General features: G+C 35.8%; 1 protein-coding gene across 5 annotated transcripts in view; it reads right to left on the bottom strand.

The window, feature by feature from the left end:
- LOC149088790 (fat-like cadherin-related tumor suppressor homolog) overlaps positions 1–23258 on the bottom strand; it is a 540044-nt gene that overhangs the window by 430747 nt on the left and 86039 nt on the right. For 4 of the 5 annotated variants that reach the window (XM_089250155.1, XM_089250161.1, XM_089250171.1 and 1 more), the window contains exon 2: positions 14229–14264. The gene's annotated coding sequence lies outside the window, so the exon portion shown is untranslated. Of the gene's footprint in view, positions 1–3692; positions 4074–14228; positions 14265–23258 lie in introns of those variants that run through there. The other variant, XM_089250144.1, reaches the window with a different exon arrangement.

Here is a 23258-nt window from a genome sequence, read left to right on the forward strand (position 1 = left end):
AAGCTATTTGCGAAGATCGAATGTTCTGAGGATTCCCGCAAAGCTCTACGAAATATTTCACTTCGGGAAACCAACCGAAATGCCGAAAGATTTCACATAATATACAACTACGATTCTTGGAAGAAAGTTCTTTGAAACAGGGGATTTCACTGAGCATCGACGAATGTTTATTCGCATTAAACGATCCATAAAACAGCCTTAAGTCAGATATAGTGTGGGAGGGGGGGGGGGGGGGAGAATGATCCCTTTGATTTCTAGAGAGCACATTCGACGTATGGTCTGTATCTGGCAAATCCGTATTCAGCACAGAACTGGATAGTGGGCAATATATTCAGCGACAGTAATCCAGTACAAACCGAATAGCCAAACTGCGAAAGGTACTCAGAGATAGAGAAGGAGGGCGTTGTAATTGAATTAACGTGAACTGAAAGCACACACATACACACACACACGCACACGCCGGCCGTCCCGTAGGAGTAATTACAGTTTCTTGTCTCCGGGCTTTGGAATGCTACGGGATTATCCGGGCGGAGGAAATTCCTTCGGATGGTTGAGGAAACGGAATTATAACATCCTAACTTTTTTTTTTCGTATCTCTTAAGAGGTATGGAGAAAGGTTTATCTGTACTCTGTTTATTTACTTCTTGTTTTTATCTGGATCTCTCACAAGGCAGAGAAAAAAAAAAACTGACTGAAAACAAGAGCTTGAAGCGCGAAAAGGAGGAGCCAAAGTCCTGGAATTTCTCCCGCGCCTGGCATTCCTGGCGATGACAAGTTAATGCGAGACCAGGTCGAGTCAAGAGGTTGAAATCCGCTCGAAACTTCGTATAACGAGACGTTGTACGTTCAAGCTCTCGCTTCTCTTTTGTTGCAAAAGATTTACAGAAAGATTTTTTTTTTTTAAACTGCGGGTATGAAATTTTCATCATATACTGCAAAAAATTTAAGAAAACTCGAATCCCTAAAATTCCTAAAGGGCTTTCGGACCATCGAGCGTAAATTAAGTTTACTACATTCTAATAGAAAAAAAGGAAATATGATCAGAGGATCTCAGCTTTCCATTAGAAAGTGCTATACCGCTAAAAGCAATTTAACCTCCCTGTTATCCTATGACAGGGCTTGACAAATCCCAAGCGCCAGATCGCCAGAGGGACTTGAAACTTGGCTTTGGCGCGTAATCTTTTTATGTATGATAACTGAATTGAAGTCTTGGGGACACCACAGAATTGTCGAAAAATGTGTCAATTTGTCTGCTAGCGTGGAAAGGGGTCCCTAAATCCCGGACAAGTCAACGAATACTCTATTTTCTGACTTTGTCGTGGAACCTATGAAATTTTCTAGAACCCAATTTTTTATTTATTTTCCGATTTGTCGAGCCTCATTTTTCCCCTAAGGGGAGAAAAAATGAATTGATACTCCATCCGGAATTGCCAACTTTCAGTAGCCGAACACAGCTATGTTTCAATCTTAAATTAGGAATTTTGAAATTGAATTATTCAACACTATCTACTCTAATAATAAATTAACTAATAATAACTTTTATTCTATACCAGATTGTAGACAGGCGAATGCTTATTTACACACGTACGGAAATCATTTTCAAATGTAAGCGGTTCAACATCTGAACTGGTTCTCATGCGCGTAATAACATAGGGCAATCTTTCCCCCCCCCCCTCCGATGACCGATCGCCCTGATAATACTTCGAAACTCATGAATTAGGATAAGCATTACCATAAGGCACGGTGTTTAAGAAATCCATGAATTCAAAAGTTTATTAATATTATCATTTGCGCCTACACGTCATACGATTATATTACCATACGAGAGTATTTGAAATACTGCTCGAAATATTCATAAAATACATCCTGTGTATCCCAAAATCAAATTTTTAGTATAAGTTCTAACCGTTACGAGCAATATGGATGGATAATTCTATGTTTTACACGAAGTTTTCGTGTTAAATCAAATCCGACACAGAATTATTATACTATAGTTTTTTACTATATAGTGTAATAGTTTTATTACACTATAATGTACTATATAAATATACCTCTATTTTGCTAAAACTCTGAATAATCTAGTCACACTTCACACTATAGTAGAAAACCGTTTTACGAGAAGTTGCGTGGAGAGCATAGTTCGCCCTTGCTTTAAGAAAAGTAAGCAAGGTATAACGGGGCATTTATAAAAATGAAGCACTTTGGATATTACCAATACATTATAATGCCCTCGCTGTATACATAATTCCACGGGGTTCTATTCATACATTAAATGCGTAATATACGGGATGCATAGCAAACGGGGGGAGGTATGGCATCTCAATGGCGAACCGTTGATTCTAGGGGTATACTTACAATTATAAAAAGTTTTCAAATAACGTGTAATACCCGGGTACGTCATTCGTGTTTCGAGGGGTTGTATAATTATTAAAATTAAAAAATTAACTTTTTATACAGACCCCGTGTCTCCCAAAACCCAATTAGAAGGTTGTTTTTTCCCGTAACGCAAACTAAAACAATTCTGTGTTTCTAAGTGCAATATTCAATGAGACATTTAAATTCGAAAACGGAGAAAAGTTGGGAAAAAAAACGGCGTTAAATACGGAAAAACCGTTCTACCCGCATTTAGAGCTGTTTTCTTCCCAACTTTCCTCTGTTTTTAGGAATTTAAATATGTCAGTGAATATTGCACTTAGAAATGTTTTTTTTTAGACAGGGCAACCAACTTTCTAATTGTGTTTTGGGGCAGGCGAGGGTTGTATAAAAAGTTAATTTTTTTGTATTTTAATAACTATACAACCAGTCGAAACATGAATGACATATCTGAGTACTACACGTTATTTGACAAATTTTTCTAACTGGAAGTATACCTCTAGGATCAACGGTTCTCCAGTAAAATACCATGCCCCCCCCCCCCCTGTTTGCTATGCACTCTGTATATGGTATCACACTATCAATGAAAAAAGCTCCTGTACAAATTCTACAATTCATTGACAGGAAAAGGAATGAATATCCGGCCAATAATCACGATCAAAATTGCTAAGAAAAATTTAAGAGTATGGTAAAAGTACACCAACACAAGCTCATCTTTCTATATCTCTCCAATTAGATTAATAATTAGATGGAATTTTTCGTATTACTCTCTTTAGCGTTAACATTTAGCGTTCACACGCCAAGATTGAAAGGTAAATGTTATTCTGCAGCTGCTCTTAAGGAACTTTAGCTAATGGAACTCGGTAGCGCACATCTGATCTAAACTAGGTCTATTAAGACAAACTATGTGAATTCAGCGAACTATGTCATTTAAAATCAAATGACATAGTACGTCACCTACTCTGAGAAAGTTTCGCACTTCAAACTGACTAAAGGAATAAATAAAATTATTCATTGGTAAATAAAATAATACTACTTACGGAGAGGAATGTCTTCAATTCATTTTTTTTGCAATCTCATTACATTCAAATTCAAAAAAAAGCTACATTCTCGACGAAACACGTGATTCCAAGTCCGAATAAAACGCCTTTTCCGTAGCATTACAGAAAAATACGCGCATTTATAGGCGTATTAATAATACTTAGAATCATTATAAAATATCTGTAAATGCTAGGTAGGAATGTAAATTTAGTAAATTCGGTAAGTAAAAAAAAAATCACAGCCATATTAATTAATCTCCAATATAAAAGTCTCATTACCTTTCTTGCAATAAATTTACGTCATGCCAGTTATAATTCCAATGATTCCAGTGACTTCAAAAGCACACAGAACAGGAAATTGCAATCACATATAAATTTACATACGCAAGAGAAAAAAAAAAAAAAAATTCCCTCGAAGTTCGAAACGAGAAAAATTCAAAATTCCCTTTTCAACGTTTCAGTTTCAAAGAAACTACAACAAAAAGTTAAGTCATTACAGAGAGAGCTTGAACCGAAACATTTGCCTCCCCACGAAACACACACTTTCTTCTACTACGACAACAACAACAACACTGTCATCCGAAGACAAGCAGCACCCGAAACACACTAAAAATATAGAGACGTCGTGACTCTCTTCCGGCGAGTTTCCCGCAAAAGAGATTGAGAGAGAGACGAAGTCGGAATGAGAGAGAGAGAGAGAGAGAGAGTATAAAAGACGAGAAAGTAGAGTGTGGGAGAGTTAGTGAGAGGGCGGCATAATCCCGAGACTCATGTTGCGCAAGGGATGTCGGGATCATGATAAAAACGCTTATGGCTCCACCCAGCGACTCTCTGGAATGATCATTTTACCCCCTTTGCTATTGCCACGGGGGGAAAAAAATCGGGACTCGCAAAACTTTCTTGCTGGAGCGAATGAATGTTCTGGGACGAAGTAAACATTCGTTTGTGTAACTCATTTGGGAACGGAACAAGGGAAAAAACATGTCCATTTCATTAATAATATATTTTTAAGTAATATGGGGGGGGGGGGGGCACGGCTTTACAGGGTTCATAGAAAAATCTGCTTAACACTCCCCCCCTGAATACACACAACTCACAAATTTCTCTGACTTTCCGGAAGAAAGGAATATAATTAGAAAAATCTAGAAATAGTTTTTCGCGTTTCAGTTTCTTTAAAGCTAATTTGAAACATTTTGTTAAAATTGTTCTTTCTTCCCAATTTTCACAGAATTTTTCCCTGACTTTTATCAAATATTTGCATATTTACCAAATATTATACATTTTTCATCTCCCTGATTTCCCGGTTCTCGGATATTTTAGGGGGGGGCAAGAAATACTGATCCATAAATAAGAGAGAGGTGCCCATAAAACCCACAGCCATCTCAACGTATGTGCGCGCATCCAGGCATAGCCTGGGGTTCTCATGTCCATGGGGGGGGGGGGGGGGTTCTACGCGATGAGACTCGCTGCTGTGTTTTGAAAGTGCAGTCAAGTACCCATACAGCGGCCTAACTTGTGACAATTCGGGGCTTTTTGTTTTGATGTGTTGTTGGTAGCCCTGAAAGTTGTTTCAGATTACGTTTAAAGCGGGTCATCACGTTTGTTCGTTGTTGTGTTCACATTTCCAGTCTCAGTAATGAACGTGTTTCGGTTGAGAAAAAGTTTTCCGTGTGTTTTTCTGAAAATCGGTAAGTTGGTTTTTTTAACTACTAAGGTTTGCACCACAGTTACGTATAGACATGGGGGTTTCTCTGATTGAGAGCAATATTAGGTAGGGTCTCCCTACCTAATATTGCCTAATAATATACCTCCACCCCCATTTCATACATTTAAATGTTATGTTCTTTGTTCGTTCGCGTCAGCCGAAGTCGATACACAATATAACGTTTTTCAAGTTTGTTGAAGTTGTTTTTTTTTAAAGTTTTCAAGTTTTTCTATATTCATTTCCTAAGTACATTTGTTCCTTTTTTGAATATGTGCTGTGTGATATATGCTATCTCGCAAGAGAGCTTACTTACTCTGTGATTTTGTCATAATGGTTGTGACGTCATTTTTCATTTTGGTATTAAATGTACACTCAAAATTTTCAAATTATCAGTACATACGGCTTAGACACCATTCATATGGTGGTGGTGGTGTTTTGTTGTTTTTTTTTTTGGTTTTTTTATGTTTTATTGAGAGATTCTATTTTTCAGCGCAAAGTTCGAAATTCTTCCAAGTACGAACACTTGACTGTACGTATGTAAATGTAAGCTACTTTTGCGATAGCCTTGTCGAACTTGATCCTGTTGTTCACTCTTGCAAAATAACTTATTTTTATTCTGTATAGAACGCAATTTATTTCAGGAGAGTGCTTTAAGACAGAAATGTTTATTTTACCTACTGTTTTGATAAGTAGAATTAGAGGATTTGGTATTTTTAAGGATGTAGGATAAACTAACGAGAATTCCGTTACACAATATGTGGTAAAATATGATTTTCATGCATGCCAATCTTGGGACCGACGCTTTCCATCGTGGTTCTGTTTGCTGAAGGGAAGGGGGAGACCCTCATCTTACCCTCCAATTTCTTTCTCCTCTTGATTATTTTGAAAATTAAAATTGATTTTCTTATTTTCTTCGACTTGTCGACCATATCGAGCACTTACTCAGCTCTGATGAACATTTAAAGTAGCCTTTTGTTCAAGTTTGGGCCTATTTGCCTTGAATATTCCTCACAAGATCGATGAAAGTTCAATTTTTTGGAACAGGACGCTATTAGTGCTTCGTCTCGTCATCGACATCCCTCTCTTGCGATTAATTTGTAGAAACTTATACATGAAAAATGTTATGAAAAAACTTGATAGGTTATTAAACTTCTGCTCATTCGTTTTTTCTTTCCAATTCAGCAATCAGAACGTTTCCGGCATTACGGGACCAGCTGGGGAGCGTAGCACATCCGCACAACCAAACCTTTACAATGACCATTAGCAACAAGGATGCTTCTCACTCGATTTCAAAAATTCAGAGATCGGTATATTCATCTTTCAGAGATGCGGTCTCTTCGTGACATAATTTTGTACTCGATAGGATAGAAGAAAATTCAGAGAAATCCGCTATCAAAAAACTTATACTTCTTGAGAAGGAAAAAAAAAAACAGAATTCCGTAGTTTTCCCGGGGATTCACCGTAATTCCGTATTTTATGGTGAAAATCAGTAGAAACTACGGACTAATTCCACAGTAGTTGATAAATATTTATTCTCCAGATTTTCATGGTTACCATTAACTTATGATTTTCTATTCGTATCCAGTTTCACCGGCAGAAAAAAAAGAAATCGTTATAAACGATCATAAGATTTATTCTACGTCATTATTCTATTTCATTATACTCGAATTTTCTCTCAGTCGGGAGTAACCACCATATGTCATAGAATCCAATTTTTCCCCGTAGCGTACATATACGTTGTTCCTATAATTGGATCTCTCTCCCACTCTTATACCTCCATAACATAATTTCGTAATGCCGAATGCGACACACACTAACGATATTATTTTGAAACCCGTCCTCTCTCAACTCGAACAAATAAAAGAAATGAATTTAATAAGCGGTCCAATTAGTGATGGATATTTATCCGGAAGGCGGTTTCTCCTCTTCGGTGTCGCGGGCTCAAAATCACTTTGCTTTTGGAATAGAAAAGTCGGGGAAAAAAACGGGAAACAAATTCATATAAAACATCTTTTTAAAAGGCAACGGAAAGGAAAATCAAAGGAGATAAGAAAAAAAATGTAGCTTATGGTCCCGAGGTAACAGCAACCTCATCATCACTTTGTGCCCACTAATTAAGAGATCTCTTATTAGAGGAGCGGGTACGCGATGAGTGTTCGGAAGCCGATAACCGCTTCTCCATCCTCAAATGGTGAAACCGAGAATTACTCAGAGAAAGTTGCGATTCTACTTCTTCATTCTGTACACACAATTAGTAGCCAATTTTCTCCTGAGCGCGGTTATTATCAGCCGGTGTACACTCGTTCCTGCTAATCATTTAGTGCGCAATATGCAGGGCGATTATGAATTAACGGGACAAACTTTAAGGGTAGCATGGTTAGCTGAAATTCGTTCATTGAGGTTCCCAAATGCCAGCCGATCTCCCAGTTAAAAAGTCTCGCCACAGAAAGCAACCGACCTACAACGGTATAGTTATTCAATCATTACACTTCGCTCACTTCACTTCTGAAATATAGATGGCAGCACTGAAAAATCTTATGCAGCACTATATACGCACTCACTCTTATAGGTACAAGCACTCGTACTTCCGGCGCAACTCACTCGGTAATAAATTGCCCATGGCGATAGACCGGAGTCGTGCTCGGTTTGAAAGAAAGAAAGGTGATATAAGACTCCTAAACAAGCATTTTTGATCATAGAAAATGCGATCGAATCGCAATAGCAACGGCGGTAGAGGGTGTTTTTAGGAAATGCATGACAGTATCTCACCCGAATCCTATTTTCTGACGGATTTCCTACGATTTGTGCTATCAACCATTCCAGGGTGCATGTGCAAATTCGGATTGGGTTGTAGTGCGTTTTTTATTGATGCAAGGACCATCAAGGTTATGCTGCGCCAAACAATGATCGAGCGATATAATGTCTTATGGTACAACTTGTGTTACCCAGAAGTGGCACAATGAGAACGTCTACCACATTACAATACCCTGCAACCTCGAATGGTTGATTACAATTATTGCAGCAAATCCGTCGGAAAAATATATTTGTTTTTGGCGAAATGCTCTAGAAACACCATCTACCGCCTTTGCTTTTGTGGTTTGACCACACATTGTATGGCCAAAAATGCTTGTTTATATATCACCTCTTATTATAATATTGTGTTCTTATTTAACACTTATCAAAGTTTGGACCATGGATTTAGAATCACCTCTTATATTGCAGAGAACGATGTCCTCTCCACAAAATACAGTCGACGCTCGTTTTTACGTACCCGTACGGACGTGAAAAATAGTTCGTAAATGGATAAGACGTTTAAAGGAGTCCGCGGGTTAAAACTATGTTGAAAGGAGGACGTATATTGTTTGGGACCAAAAGATTAGTTCGTAAAAACGTGCAGCTCATCAATTGGAGGTTTGTAAAAATGAGCATCGGCTGCATGCAGAACACAACATAACTTCTAAACATTTTACAAGAAATACAGTAATATCACGCAAGAAATAATTCATGTAAGAAATAAGGTCAGAATAAATGTGTGAAAAACATAATTTTTTTTTGGAATTTTAGAAATTTCAGAACAAATGAAAGCATTAATTTCAGGATTAATGAAAAAATAATAATTTAGAATTGATGAAATTTTTCGAAATGCAGGGCTCCTACTCAAAAAATTATAAAACGTAGGACGGGGGGGGGGACACCCCCTAGGCAACATAATCATAGCATAATAATAAAAAAATCCAAAAAAAAAAAGGGTTTTTTGAAAATTTAAAACAAAAAAAAAAAGTCATAGCGCATACAATTTCAGTACCCTTTTAAGATTAACTCGAGCCAAAGCAAAATGACAGAAATGACTTGGTTGCAAAAACAATTTTTGGCCAAAACAGTGTATACCAGCAACCACAGATAGTTTTTTTTCTGTCTCTCCTCACACTATAGCATATTACATTCTTTTTCCTTTTCTTTTTTTTCGAAACTTTCACAGTCCAGTCTGCCAACTCTCTTCGACATTCGACAATGCACACAGCAAATTATGTAGACATGTAAATGTTTTAAGAATGACACTCTTTCCAGACCACTTCCAAGAGCACAGTGCTATATGTGTAAACTACAAGATCCGATATAAATAAGTCAAGGTGGACCAGATAATTTTACTGCGGTGTCCATCCCTTTTTCAAAATTATTTGTTTAAATTTTCGCGCTCAACACCAGTGTAATCGTTTTTAAAAAATGAAGCACTTTCATTTCTAGTTCTTTGCTGAGCATTGTAAATATTGTTTGTCTCTGCATGCCTTAAAAATACAGAAGACCATTGAATGTCATTGGGTATCATCAGTCACAAAACCTAGAATAGGTCTATGGACCCAACTGCTTGCTTCATTATGCAAACTGTTGTGCCACCTATTTTGAATGATGAATGTTACTGCCCAAGACCATGTAGTTGGTAAGTACAAAATTATTATTTTTCAATCAGGTAGAAGTTTTCAATCACTACTCTACTTGCTGAACCCTCAAACTAAGCAACGGAAAAAATTAATAAACCACTAAATGGTCCACATACACCGCCTCCCCCCCCCAAAAAAAAATAACTTTAAAAAATGTAATTTCTTATTTGGCAGAATCATTAATTGCAATATACTCCATTTTTGTATATCCTAAAGAATATAATAGATTGAATAACGAAATAAAGACGGAAAAATCACTGCACAAATTCAGAAAACTACTCATAAACAAAATCAACACAATTGAATATTAATCCCATATACATGCATCTTTTTTTCTCTCTTTACGAATGTAATGTGAAGACAATATTATATTTTAATTATATACACCATTGGTCTGTTGTCAACCCCAATATATACTACACTATCAATATGCCCTGGACGGATTATGTAATACCTTGGGCTAATATATAAATGGTAATATATATGTTTTTTTTTGTTTGTTTTTTTTTGTATATTGCGTCTGTATTATATGTTGTAATATGTGTGTGTGTAATAAATTTCAATTTCAATTTCAATTTCAATTTCTCATTATATCGATGATTCCCTCCTCAATTAAAGTCAATTATATAAATTTTGTTGATAGGCTAGGTTTTGGTAAAAAAGTATGACAAAAACTAGAAAGTAGAACATTTTATCAAAAAGTAGGAAAAGTAGGACGAGTGTGAGCCCTGGAAATGAATTTTAAAAAAAATTCACAATTGCTGACAGAAATGATTTCAGAATTAAATAAAAAAATAATTTCAGAATTAAATAAAAAAAATAATTTAGTGCAATGGAAAAAATTAACTAGATATACATGTGTATTGAAAGAAATAATATCAGAATTAATGGAAGAAATAATGGCATAGAATTGGTAGGTATACAATATAATGCCAGGATTGGAAGAAATAATGTGAGAAACAATGAAAGAAATAATTTCAGAACAATAGAAAAAAATAGCTAGACATATTTAAAAAAATATCACAATCAATGAAAAAAATAAAATAAAGTTTGGGACTAAAATATAAAACTTGTGAAATTTCAGAACAAATGAGAGAAATAATTTCATTATTAATGAAAAAATTATTAATGATAAATAATTTCATTATTAATGATAAATAATTTCATTATTAATGAAAAAATTATTAATGATAAATAATTTCATTATTAATGAAAAAATTATTAATGATAAATAATTTCATTATTAATGATAAATAATTTCATTATTAATGAAAAAATTATTAATGATAAATAATTTCATTATTAATGATAAATAATTTCATTATTAATGATAAATAATTTCATTATTAATGATAAATAATTTCATTATTAATGAAAAAATTATTAATGATAAATAATTTCATTATTAATGAAAAAATTATTAATGATAAATAATTTCATTATTAATGAAAGAAATAATTTCGGAATCAATAAAAGTCTTCAATAACTTTGGGACTATTGTTTGAGATTCATACAGGGATGTTTTCATTTTTATATGGTGATTTTAATAAAAATCTGTAAAACTGAATTCGTTTAACATCAAGTCTTGATCAGAATCTTCTCTCGGCAGACAATAAATAAATTCTCAAGACTTTCCATTTTCTTTCCCGTCTTCTTTGTCATACGAACACAAAGGAAACTAGAATTCCGTAATTTCCATTAAAATAATGCTATACAAAATAGTAAGTGAATTTTAAATTATTCAGCATTAAAGTTTAGAGAAAGTTAATAAATCTCGTCAAAAAAACAATTTCCATCAAAACCTTTAAAAAAAAAGCAGATAAAAGAAGAAAAATTGCAACATTTCCTGGAAAAGAAAAACAAGAAATGAAAATGTTCTTTCGCTTGTTGAATAAATATTATTATTCATCAACACCCATTCTTTCCTCTCTTCTTTTCTGAACTGATCCGCTTTTACTATTATTACTCATATCTTATACTTTCTTATATACGAGAGTTTTCTCTCTCGTTTCTCTTTCAAGTTTTTTTCTTTTCTCTGGGATAAGAAAACTGGAAACTCTCGTCCAAACAATGGGAGCAAAAAAAAAAAAAAAGCGTGCAGCACATGCGCACATTTGTTTCTAGCGCCGAAGACGACACGGGGGCGGAAAAAAACAGGAAATGTTCCCGGAAAAAAAAGAAAATATTGGATATTACCTTTTTTTTTCTCCATTATTTCTCTCTCTCATCATGAATGTAAAAAAAAATTACTTTGAGGAAGAAAAAAAAAAGAAACTTAATACTATTTTCGCATTGAAATGCATCCTCCTTTGATCAAACTTGCTGTTTTTCGAATAGGAATGTCCAATAAGGTAAAAAAACAAAACTAAATTTTTCTAGTTCCATATGAAACTTTAAGCAAAGAATGTGAAGGTGGATCATACATTATAAAGAAGTTTCTATTTCGATAAGCAGCGTAATGAATGAATAATATAAATGCATGGATCAGGCACGTAGATATTTATATCGAGAAATAACGTGTAGAGAATTGTTCTTCTGTGTAATAGTGGAAATACTGGGATGGCCTAGGTGTACCCATACACTATTTACAGAAATGCTTGAAAACCCCCCTGAGTGACAGAAGCAATTTCAGAATCAGTGGCATAAATAATTTGAGAATTAGTGGCATAAATAATTTGAGAATTAGTGGCAGAAATACTTTCAGAATTACTGGCAGAAATAATTTCAGAACAGCGAAAAAATATAACTTCTAGATATATTGAAAGAATTTATATCAGAATAATGAAAGAAATAATGTCAGAATTGATTAAAGAAATAATGTCAGAATTGATTAAAGAAATAATGTCAGAATTGATTAAAGAAATAATGTCAGAATTGATAAAAGAAATAATGTCAGAATTGATTAAAGAAATAAAGTCATAATTGGATATGACATTATTATACAAATGATATTATTAATGAATTATGACATTATATTAGAATGTATAATGTAACAATATACAATTATGACATTATTTCTTTCAACAAAGGAATAATGTCATAATTCAATTGGTGAAAGAAATAATGTTATAGTTGATGAAAGAAATGATTTCAGAATTATTCAAAGTCTTCAATAATTGGGAGACTATTATTTGACTCAGGGGAGTTTGTTTGTATTTGGCCTGAGTGAAGTATAGCTTTGTGTAGTAGTACTTGAAATACTAGGATGAAGATAGGTAGGGGCGAATGCAGGATCAACCTTTGGAGGCGGCAGAAAAAAGCTCTTCGAGAAGGTACAAAGATTTTCTTCCAGCAAATGTTGAGTTACCAACCTTCAAACAGCATTAGAAATAGCAGAAAGGATTAAAGTAGCATATAAAAAGTATTTTTTATACGAAAATGTTTTCTGTTAGCTTTGGGGGGGGGGCGCATGAGCCTTCTTGCCTCCCCTTTCCACGTATGCCATTGAACATAGGCGAGGTAGGTGAGGAATCTTCAACTTTTAAGACGTTAAAGCGGGCCGGAAAAAAAATTTCATTGAGCCCGAGGACCAACAAATCATACTCTGGTATTTCGATTTCGAGAATGGTGTCGTAACGGGTTGGGCTCAACGGCCCCGAGTTAAACGGGTGGGGGGAAGGGACTATATTATTCGAGAATTTTATTCTTTCTGAGATTGTATTTTATTAAATACAAATTTTCGTTAATTCTGGTAAATTATTTTTCCCATTGAATGTGCATTGCCATCAGTTCTGAAATTGTTTTTACATTGGATATGTATTTTCATTAGTTCTTGAAACAGTTCTTTCAATTACGTATTCTGGAAATATTTCTCTTTTATTACGAATTGTGAAATAATTGCATCATTTACACAGTTAAGAGATTTCAAAAAATTCTGAAATTTTTTTTTCAATTATCATGAAATCATTTCTCTAAGTAGTTCTGAAATGTTTTCTGAAATTATTATTATTATTTTCAATTACTTCTTTCACCAATTTCTGGAATAGATTTCTCTATTGAGGGTTTTCTTCAGCATTTTTATAATTTCGCTAACTAAGCGAGTCTTTTTATGGGCGGGGGCCACTGCAAAAGGTGTCGAGAGCTAAATGTTGCCCCAACCCGCGGGACATAATCATTGAACACCGCTGCAACAGGTCGTTTTCATACAAAATGAAAGTGGTGTTGAGTATCATAAGCAAGATATGATACGTTTTTTAATATACTCATGTAAAAAATTATTCCCATTTTGCCATGATATGGGAGGTTTCATACGATGTTTTACTGCCCAAGTTGAGGCTTGACAAATCGAAAGAAAATGAAATTAAGTGGCAGCCAAATTTCTCAGAAGTATTTGTTTAGGACTTGTTGATCACATTTCACATCTTAGAGAAAGCTGACATAAATTCTAAAAATTTTTGTTTTGCAAAACCTGGGATTTGTGAAGCCCCCTATACAGTGATCTTTCACTTATGCGTCGGTGCAAGGGAACAGTGGGAAAAAACGAATAAGTGAGAGAGGCGTATAAGTGAACAGAATTATTATTGGACACGGAGTGTAAAAAACCGTCTTATAACTGAGAGAAATTTATAAGGGAGAGATCACACAGTACTCTTCAAAAACATTTGATTTGAATGCACTGATCAATTTTCACGAGTACTGTAATTATGCCAACAACCAGATAAATCAACTTACCTACGGTGGAATATGGTAGGAGTATCGTTAGCAACTCTGTAAATAGAAAGTAAACAGTGTTATCGTTAAGGCCAGTTGGTATACAATGTAAAAAATCGTAAACTCTTCAAGCAAAAACAGTTTGGCTTTAAAAATATACACTATATAGTAAACATACTATCCCTACAAATACTTTCTTTTTAAATAAATGTTAACGCCCCTTTGCTGGTAAGGGGCCATTCAAGTATTACGTAAGCAGATTTTCAGCCATTTTTGACCCCCTCCCCTCAGCAAAATTTTGTCAGCAGATTAGAATATTTCATATCTTCAAAAAGGGGCGGTTGATGACGTAAACAACCTTCAAACCCCCTCCCCTCCTCCCCACTTATCATCAAAAGTCAGCAAATCCGAAACCCCCCCCCCCGATGCTGACGTAATACTTGAATGACCCCTAATTTTTCCAACCAATTCATTTCCTTCTCTTCATTGATTAGGTTCTTAAAATACCAAATACTTCTGCTACTTTTGACACAAAACCTAGAAAGTCCTTTGCCTTGGCATCTTTCTTATCAGCCGTTCCATATAGAAACATACTTTCAACTCAATTTGAAAAAATTCAAATAATGTGCCCATTTAAGATGGGTCATTTATTTCATCAGGGGCTGTAGCAATTATTACTTTGTTACCAAATTTGAGTTTTCATAGGGACACTTCATTTCTAAAAAATTGTTGCCCGGGTCTTTCCTGACTCTAACAAAAGAATTTACACGTTTTTCTAAGTGTAATATTCACTAAGATATTGTGCTGATTGAAAGTAAACGACACATCTCAGCCTTTATAAAAGTTTTAATAAAATGCTGTTATTTATTTTCCTCAACGATTTTGCAACTCAAACATCTTGGTTAATATTGAACTCGTAAATTATTTTTTTCGGGATCAGAAAACACAGGGCGACAACTTTCTAAATGGACGCCAGACGGATCGTATAAGAAATTAAATTTTGTATAACGGTACATATATGGCTCCAAGTAAAACAAATTACATACTTATATGGACACGTTATTTGTGTAATTAATAAATATATTTTCTTGAAAGTATATAACCGACTATTGACAATTAAAGTAATTTGTAAAGAAACTATATTGGTGTTGTTTAATACTGCGCATATTTGAAATTTTAGATTTGTTTTCAAAAAGTTTAAATCTTTAAATTAAAAAAAAAACATAATTTAATCACTACAGTCGAATCCCGTTATAACGAACTCCAAGAAATTCTTTCGTTAAAACGAAATTTCGTTATAAAGGAATTTCAGGGTTTTTTTTTGCATTGTTCCTATGTAAACTTACCTGGAGGGGATTAGAAAAGTGTTCGTTAAAACGAGATTTGTTTCACTATAACGGTATTCGTTAAAACGGGATTCGACTATATTTACAAAACAGTTCTGTCAAAAGCTATTTCCACGTAAGTATTATTCAAATCATGTGTTTAAAAATGAAATCCTTCGTTCTCAATATTTTTGACAGTACTGTACGTCGAAGGTTTCTTCCACAGCTGGCTGATGCGACCCCGTTCAACGCACACGAGCTCTAAATGCGGGAGGGGATTCGTTGGCTTTGTAGTCTAGTGGTTTTTAGGGCGCTCAGCCGGCAAGACCAGTTTACCTCCGCATCAGACAGCTGTCGAAAGCCTTCGTAATAACAGCGGAGAGCGCGACATCTCACATCTTCCGATAAGTATTGTGCGTTCAGCAATCTCAACCACGAATTTCGCAAGACGGCCCCGAAAAACAAATATCCTGCTGAAGAAAGATCCGAACACGAAGTAGTGAAAAACCAGTGATAAATTTAATACTTATTTTTTCCCGGAATCCTTGAAAATTATTTCTGGAAAGTTTGAAATGTTTTCCCTTCGAACCCTTTAAAAAGTAAATACGAAAAAGAAAGAATTTTTCTCCGTCCTCTCAAAAAACTAAGAAGAGGAGAGAAAATTCCGCACAAAACTTTACTGCGATAATCCGATGCAAGTTCCATTTACACTTAACATCTCTCCGTAAATTTCATTTTATTTATTTATCGTGTCTGTTTTTGTCACAGACGAATCGATCGGCTCCGAAAGGCGTAGAAGTAAAAGAATTATTTCGACGCTTTTTCGGCGCAATTTATGCCATGGGAATATCTCGGAAATAAACACATAGAAATTCAAATTCACAGCGACACTAAATTCCTACAACCAAAGCAGGAAAGGTCAATCGAAATGTCCCGGAATCAAAAATATTGCACAGGAATATCCGAATATATAAGATCTTCCCCCCCCCCTCCCACATGTTTATTACCTCCCATAAAAAAGTGGGAATAAGTGGATACGAGTCAAACGTTAGCGATATTCGCAGGACGATCGTTTACAGAAACGCGTAAATATCCGCTTAAAGAACGAGTTTATGCGGTTTGTGGTGTGTAAGAAATATATATATACTTCAGAAGTTTTCAATTACTCATGGACCGTCCAACGGTGAAATTTATACGAATTTTCTCACATTTTCCTTGAGAAATGGGATAGAATCAGGTCAATGAGTGAAAAAAAAAGTTTATTTTTTATTCAGTCTTTAAATCGATCCGGTATAAAATAATAATAATAGTCAAACTCACTATGATTTGAGACCGAAACAAGGGTCGTATCGTTTAAGATTAATCTCGAAAACGTGCTCCATATTTTCAAACACGTTATTCAAAACTGTGATTCTACCGGGAAGACCCTAGGTTTCAGGGGGTGCGTGAGCTTGGATGAGGAAAACAATTAACTTCATTATCATATACTGAATATTATTCGTGCGGTATATTAGGCCTAGCGTATATTCGTATTAATATATTATCGTACCCTTCGTCATATAGATGGGGCCAGTGAAGAGTCTTACCTGGAAGCACACCAAAGATCTCAGCTTAGGGGCCATACTCAGCGATATGGAGGGGACACTAGTCTCCGTGCCGTGCCCGATTGAACTCGTTGGGACTCAATAGGAGCCGGAGGCATATTCACGAATCAATAGCGCTTGTTATAGCCATTACCAGAGCTCCAGTGCAAGAAATCATGTGCGTTAAATAATCATGAAAATGCTTGAATCAATCATGAAACTAATCATTGAATTATAGGGTGTTTATCTGAGTTCTCGGTTTTTCTTTACACTGTAAACTCAATATTGAGGAGGCTCCACTGCAGATCTCAGTCTTGGGGGCCTGGCTCCAGGAGTGGTGTCGTGATGAGCACAGAGATCCTCACAGAGAAAAGAAAATTTTTATTTCTACATGAAATGCGCCCTCTAACTGCCCTCTAACTTTGTTTCCTTCCAGATGGGGGCATAATGTCTTTTATTTTTCCTACATTGGCCCGTTCCGCTGCGCATAGAGTTTCAATATCTATGCAGGATCGCAAAATAACATACTAGCTTATACAATACGATACACAGAGAAATTTCTTTCTTACCAGTAGGAACTCTGTGTATCTGTGTACACGGAGAGGGCCTTTATCTTATCAGTCGTCCGTTGTAGAGGCGTGATTTTAGTTTGAGAAATGCTCGACAGGAGTTCAAAAATTACCCACTACCAGTTTTGAGAGTGAAAATACAGTGTGCGACTAGATAAAAAAAAATGAAAATTTTTATACGGCTTTTCTGTGCTCTAACTTCGAATTAGAAAGTTGATGCCCTGTCTCTCCTGATGCCAACAAAAAAAATCCATAGTTCTAAGTGCAACATTTGTTGCGATATTTGAATATAAAAATCGGAGGAAATTTGGGAAGGAACCCCTTCGCTTACAAACAAAATTCGGATTTCGGCAAGAAATTCGAATGCTCTCTATCTGACGAAATTGGCAATAAATATAGTAACCTTGTCCTAACCTAACCGCACTTTAGAAGAAAGAACAAATAAAAGAGTAACACTGTGATAAGAATGTGTGTGGGTACAAAGTTAGATTTCTTTGCACCCTCACCCTACCTGAGGTGAAGTTGGTAGTAGATGCCAGCATGTTTTCCCGGTATGCAAGAGGGCCTGAGTTCGAGTCCCGGCGGAGACAATACGACTTTTCTTTCTAAGTTGACCTCAGCGTGTTATCTAGAAAATATCTGACATGAATGTCGCTCTCCACTTGTTAATACAAGATATATACAGAAGACTGGATGTTGTGAAGATATTTATTATTTGAGATGTTAAAAATGATGAAAAAAATTAACATCTCAAATAATAAATATCTTCACAACATCCAATCTTCTGTATATATCTTGTATTAACAAGTGGAGAGCGACATTCATGTCATATATATAGCCCTGTGGTGGCTTGTCGTCCATGAGCTATTAGCTGATCGGTTCACCGTCCATTGCACGGTTCCGTTCGGCACATATACGCTCTAGCGAAGGAAAATCTCTATCTCCTCTGTAGCTTAGTGGTCAGAGCACTCGTCCGGCAATCGAGGGACCCGGGTTCGACTCCCGGTGGAGGCAGAGATGAGTTTTTTTCCTTCCTTAAAAAATTAACATCTAAAATAATGAATATCTTCACAACATGCAGTCTTCTGTATATATCTTGTATAGAAAATATCTGTTTCCTTGATATCTTGGTCTGAAAAAAAAGCCGTCTATCTATTTTTCCCTAAATAGTTTTTTTAAGAACTAATAATTTTCGGGGTAATATGCCTAATTAATTAGTTTGTTTTTTTTTCTAATTTTGTTAACAACGAAATTAAATTTTTCTGAAAACAAAATTTATCCTGATTTTCGAAAGGAATGTCCGGGCCATAAACAGGATTTTATTGTAAATAAAGCCTCCTGTTACAATAATTACTGATTAGTTTAATTGAGAAAACAATAAATTTAATTTAAAAAAATTAACTAATTCAAAAGTTACAATAACCAAAACAGAAAAACAAAATACTAAACTAACGTCCAATTTTTTTCTAAAACATCTCAAATATTTCATTCAAGTCGTCGTTAATAAATATGAAAATTGCAAACAATTCGGTCATGAATCGAAAGAGTCATCAATGGGCTACTTGGAACCTTTTTCCGATTCATAATTCAAATCACTAATATAACCCGACATTACAAACCGATAAACGTCTAATCTAACTCTCGATGCCGACAAAATTCCTTGAAACTCATCTCTTTCTTCAGTAACCTCTTTTTCCTAACTATTATTAATAAAATGAACTTTGAGGAAAAAAAAAAGTAGAAAATCTGTAAATGTAAAATTCGATCGTTTTCCTCTTGAAAAATATAGAATTTTTCCCCAAAACGAGTAAAAAAAGGAAATCAAACAGGAAAAAATTCGCAATTTTTTGATACTTCAATATCTGAATATTTATTCTTCGAGAAGTCAAATACGGCATTTCTTTTCCATGTTCCGTTCATACAAAATTGCATATAACTTGGGAAGAAACAAATACGACCTATCATATAGAAAAAAAAATCCTTTTCTTTTAAATAACGTTATCAATATTTCCTCCTGCTTCATAAAATCAAAATTATCTTTGAAATCAAAAATATAGGATGATAACAATGATAGGTAATGCAGCATTCGCTATCTTAACTGATAGAAATGGGGGAAAATAAATAACAAGATCAAATTTGTTGCAAATATATATTTGCTTCACTGCTGTACCTATTACTATTGTCCAGAAAAATTCCGCATAACATATATCTTCTTCATTATATTCCTTCTTATATGATTGATGCATCGAGTTTGTTATTTGTTCGTTTTCCCCGAGAGATATTCAAAGAGGATTTATTTCGCGATCAAAATACAATGTAAACCTCGATGTTACTTGAAAGTGAAATACGCTGAAGCTAGCTTTAATGTATTGCGATTTTGATGAAAGCCGGCATTTGTTTTCATACGTGTACACGGTGCCGTAACTAGCCATTGCTGTGCCCTCTGCAACAATTTGCAGTTAGGCCCGTTCTGGCACATTCTTGGGCGCAGAATGGCTCCTTCTGACCCATTCCTTCTAAGTTGGCCCTGTGTGGGTGCACCTGTTGCACCTGCCTAGTTACGGCACTGCACGTACATATTGAAAAATATACATGATTTTTTTTTTAAAAGCTTGCGCAAAATGACGCATTAGCTGGAGAAGAAAGGCATATATAAACCCACATGATTAATAATTCATGGATCTTAAATATCAAAATACCCCAAAGCAGAATATGCCGAAACAATTTGGAAGTGTTTCAAGACAAAATGTAGAAAACTATATTACTGTCGAATCCCGTTATAACGAACTCCAAGAGACCAGATCACTTCGTTATAAAGGAATTCCAGTGATTTGCATTGTTCCTATGTAAACGTATCCGAGGGATTCACCTTTATATTATATATATATTATATTATATATATATCACCTTTATATTATATATATATCACCTTTATATTATATTATATATATATCACCTTTATATTATATTATATATATATCACCTTTATATTATATTATATATATATCACCTTTATATTATATTATATATATATCACCTTTATACAGCGGCACCTTTCCAGATTACTTAAGTGTCCCACGGAGCACTTCCAGATCACTTTAGTGACCCTCGGTTCAGTTCCACATCGCTCAAGTGGTGCACTCCCACATCACTTGAGTGACCAGCAGAACATTCCCAGATGAAATTGACCCACGTCATATTTATAGATTACCAGGCAGAATTCGAGATCACTCGAGCGACCAGTGAGTCAATTTACAGGTCGCTTAAATGAGCCCAAGCACAGTTTCAGATCACTCAAGTGACCCACGACAAATTTTCAGATCACTCAAGTGACCCACGACAAATTTTCAGATCACTCAAGTGACCCACGGTGTATTTCATGATCACTTGAATGATCCACGGAATAGTTACAGAGCACTGAGTGATCTGTGGCACAGTTCCAGATCATTCAAGCGACCCGCGTCAAATTTACAGATAATTCAAGAGAACCGAGGGACATTCACAGATCATTAAGTGAAGTGACCAGCGGCACATTTAAAGGTCATCAAGTGAAGTGACCAGCGGCACATTGAAAGATCATCAAGTGAAGCGACACGCGCACATTTAAAGACTATTGAGTGAAGCGACCCGCGCACATTTAAAGACCATTGAGTGAAGCGATCCGCGGCACATTTAAAGACCATTAAGTGGAGTGACCCACGGCACATTTAAAGATCATTTAATGACGTGACCCACGACACGTTTTCAAATCGATAAAGTGGCCTGCACTCACCTAAAAGGTTGAACATCATTGATTTCAACTTGCGCAAAATGATGCATTAGGTGGATAAGAACAAGCTGCTGCTGCTGCTGCTGCTGGTGTCACTATCCCGGATGCAACTAGGGTCACCGATTTGGGAATTCTCATTGACGAGCGACTTAGGTTTTCTGAACATTGTTCAGCGGTGGTCAAAAAAGCGAATAGAATGCTTGGTCTCATTTTCAAAAAGGTCTCTTCGCGTTCTCCTAAAGTCATTCTTCCGCTTTTCCGAGGATTAGTTCGTCCGGGACTGGAGCATGCAGTAAGGTTTTGGAGACCATACCTACAGAGGGACATAGACTTGGTTGAAGGGGTGCAGAGAAGAGCTACACGTGTCCTTATTGGAACACGGGGCTTGAGTTATGGAGAGAGATTCAGTTTTTGAATGTTTACATTGGATGAACATAGGTGTCGAGGAGATATGATCGAAGTGTTCAAAATTTTCAATGGGATGGATAGGATGAACCATGAACTTTTAGTACACCGCCAATCAACTGCTTTTACAAGGGGACACCAGTATCGATTGGTGAGGGACAATGCGAGATTATGGTGTCGCAGGGAATTTTTCTCTAATAGGGTTGTTAATAAATGGAATAGCTTACCCCCGGAGGTAGTAAATTGTAACACAATTGACATGTTTAAAAAGAAATACGATAAACATACGATAAACATACTTAGAATAAGACAACCATAAGTATTCTTTATGGGCGTTGTATAATATTTTATCATGTGTATATATTGTTTATAATTTTTGTTAATTGCATTTTTAATTGGGTTGCTGTATTTTTGAAACATATGACAACCATATTTTTATGGGCATCTTTTCTCAGCCACCTTGTTGGGCATTTTGCCTGTTGTGGCGTTGTATTTGTATTTAACAAGGACGTATGTAACGTAAATCCATGATTAGCAATTCGCGGATCTTAATTAAGTGTGAAAATAACAGATGCATTTGCGATACATTAATCGAATAGGAATAAAAATGCGTATTTCGTAAATTGCTTGAGAAATTGTTGAAAGCTTTATGAGAATCTCCTGTAGAATACAGTATATGAATAATTAAAAGCATTGAAACTTAACTCATGGGCAGTGGGCGAAATGTGGTCCTTGAAATGATCTGATGTGGCACGAGACCTCAGACCTAATTTTGTAAAATTTCAATAAGTGGCACATATACTTCGAGATCACTCAAGCAGCCCGCGCACATTTCCACATCGCTTAAGTGACCCACGGTGCAGTTCCACATCACTTAAATGGCCTGCGGTACACTCCTAGGTGACTTGAGTGGTCCGTGGCATATTTATAAGATCATTTGAGTGACCTTAGGCACAGTTCCCGAACACTGAGGTGATCCGCGGCACAGTTCTAGATCACTTGAGTATTCCCGGCACATTCCCAAATAACTTAATTGACCCGCGTCGTTTTAATAGATAACCGTAGCACAGTTCGAGAGCACTTGAGCGACCCCGCGGGACAGTTCCAAATCATTCAAGCGGCCCACGGAACCATCCCAGATACCGAAGTGACGACCCGAGCGTTCGAGTGTCTCGCGGCAAATTCCTCAAGTGACCAGCGCCATATTTCCAGATGATTTCAATATTCGTCGCACTACGGTCATTCTTTTTTTTTTTTTTTGCACACGAGGGCTAATTAGACCGGGACCCACAATGTATTGCCGATTCCGAACGGCCGAGTCATTTATACTCACCGAGAGGTCGGTGCACTAACCCCTCAGTGGTGGGGGGGGGGGACTCTCCGCGGTAGCAAACTCTCTC

Source organism: Pholcus phalangioides, unplaced genomic scaffold, assembly GCF_987345545.1.
Source record: "Pholcus phalangioides strain wild (caught in Gottingen) unplaced genomic scaffold, Ppha-v1.0 ptg000003l_1, whole genome shotgun sequence".
In the NCBI taxonomy this organism is placed as follows: Eukaryota; Metazoa; Arthropoda; class Arachnida; order Araneae; family Pholcidae; genus Pholcus; species Pholcus phalangioides.